The sequence below is a fragment of the Monopterus albus genome, unplaced genomic scaffold (assembly GCF_001952655.1).
Source record: "Monopterus albus unplaced genomic scaffold, M_albus_1.0 scaffold47.1, whole genome shotgun sequence".
NCBI classification, from domain to species: Eukaryota; Metazoa; Chordata; class Actinopteri; order Synbranchiformes; family Synbranchidae; genus Monopterus; species Monopterus albus.
In genome coordinates this window covers 478,269-480,912 of record NW_018127927.1, presented here as the reverse complement: position 1 = coordinate 480,912, position 2,644 = coordinate 478,269, and positions in this window count along the sequence as shown.

Below are 2,644 nucleotides of genomic sequence, written 5' to 3'. Positions count from 1 at the left end.
ACCTCTAAAACATTCCTCATGAGCTCCTCCTTCAGGATCACTCCTACCCCATTTCTCTTCCTGTCCACACCATAATAAAACAGTTTGTATCTCCCTCCAATACTACGCACTTTGCTACCCTTCCACCTGGTTTCCTGCACACACATATCTACCTTCCTTCTCTTCATCATGTCCGCCAGCTCTCTACCTTTCCCTGTCATTGTGCCAACGTTAAGAGTCCCTATTTTCAGACCTATACTCCTGCCTTTCCTCTTCTCTCTCTGTCTACAAATCCTTCTGCCCCTTCTTCGACCAACAGTAGTCCAATTTCCGCCAGCACTCTGTAGGTCAACAGAACTGGTGGCAGTTGTTGTTAACCTGGGCCTCGACCGATCCGGTATGGAATTCACACTGATGATTCGCATGTTTGAATTTGGCATGTTTTTACGCCGGATGCCCTTCCTGACACAACCCTCTCTATTTAACCGGGCTTGGGACCAGCACAGAAGTCACTGGCGTGCAACCCCTGTGGCTAGATTAACACAACACATATAAAGTAGATAAATAGTCGCACAAAAACTAAAGGCACTTTAAACAGCGAGTGAAAAGAAATGTAATAAATGTATAATAAGAACACAATAAGAGATAATGTATGCTACATTGGAGCTGTATGTGCAATAGTCAGCAGCAGGTGTGCAATTATGTATGTGTGTGCAACTGAGCATGTAAACAGTACAGGTGGAATTACATGAAGTTATTCCTGATTGTAAACTCCTGTCGGCTGTTTAGGATTTTGATGACAGTTGGAAAGAAAGAGTTTTTCAGTCTAGAAGTCCTGCATTTCACACTTTGATCCTCTGGCCTGAGGGTAGAGGTGTAAACAGTCTAAGCTGGGGGTGGGTGGGGTCTTTGAGGATGCAGGCAGCTTTCTTGGCTACATAATTGGCTCAATATGGTGGCGCGTATATACTCAGCGGCTCAGGGCTCTCAGCTTTTTGTTTTTTTATTCATATCTTTGTTTTTTTTTGTTGTCACCAGTTTTCTGAAGCCACCATCCAGTACGGAAGAGCTGAACTACTTATTATTGGGAAGCAATACGAACCTTACACATCCACGAAGCTGGACTTTATTCCACCATAGTTACACCGGACCACTACGGCTCTCACCATCCCCCCTTTGTGGCCTAGGAGACGGAGGTGACACCTTAAACAAAAGCGGGGTAAGAAGAGTGAGTGGCCTGCGTACTAGGCTAAAATCAATCCTGATTGTAGCCACCTATATACCACCATGAGCTAACGCTAAGCTAGCGCTGGAGGAGCTGTACTGCCTGATCAGCAAGCAGATGAATGCAAACCCAGAAGCCGCTGTGATTGTGGCTGGGGACTTAACCGTGTGGAACTTAAAGCAGTGTTTCCCAAATTTTACAGATTCATCAATTTTCCAACCAGGGACAATAATCCTGGATCAAGTTTATTGCAACATCCCTGGAGCATACAAGGACATAGCTGCTCCACACTTGGGCATGTGTTAGGATAATTTTTATTTTTACGCACATATGAATAGGATTAGTTAAGGTTTTTTTTATTTTATAGGACACATAAGTCTACATATGTTTATCTCACAGTTATGTTTACATAGTTACATATCACCCTATGTGTTCACTGAATCACTGGTCAATATTTACTGTGTTAGTCACTGGAGCACTGTTTAACATCAAAGGGACTTGTTCACTAAATCATTGAATCTCATTAGATTTACAGCTTTGGCTAAGAGAGTCCACAGATACTTTATTATCACCACCTGGCTGATGAAGCCAGGGGAAATAGGGTTCACTGGGACTCCTTGGTTAGCCAACAGAGATTAAATCTGGAGCCAGGAAGAGGAGAAAACTTCAAAGGTAGAACCATTATGCACACACACAGAGTAGTTTTAATTGGTGAACTGGAAAGCAATGCCTAATATGGAGCTGTTAGTTAGAAACAAAGGAAGAAGTGAGTGTCTATGCAGAAATTAAGGCAGTATACTGTAAGTATTCCTCCCCTTCCTAGTGCACTGTCCTCTACGATTGGAGCAGATAGGGCGTAGGAGGACGGACGAACTGAAGGACCAATAACGGGAGAGTTAAGTCTAAACCACGGCTCCTCCCCAAACGTTTTTGACCAATTAGATAGTAGCACCTTTTGATACAAATATTGTATACTAATAAGTTGAGAGTAGTCTTTTCTGTTTTTCCTAAACAGTGAAAATCCATGTGTACATGCTTATTTTGATACATTAATGCATAATAAATTTGACACAGCAAAATATAGTTTTATTAGTCTTCTCTTCTCAAATAATACATTTTGATACATTAATGCATAATAAATCTCACACAGCGAAATATAGTTTTATTAGTCTTCTCTTCTCAAATAAAAGAACACGCCTCACACATGTCAGATCACATCTCCATGGAGCTGATCCCAGCATATAAACCTCTGATCTGCAGGTCAAAACCAATCACCAGAACAGTTAAGGTGTGGATGGAGGAGGCTTCTTCAGCATTACAGTATTGTTTTGAGCATACTGACTGGGGGGTGTTCAAAGAGGTCTCAGACCTGAAGGCTTATACATCAGCTGTTCTGGACTATGTGCAGTTCTGTACTGATGCTGTCTTACCTACAAAGTC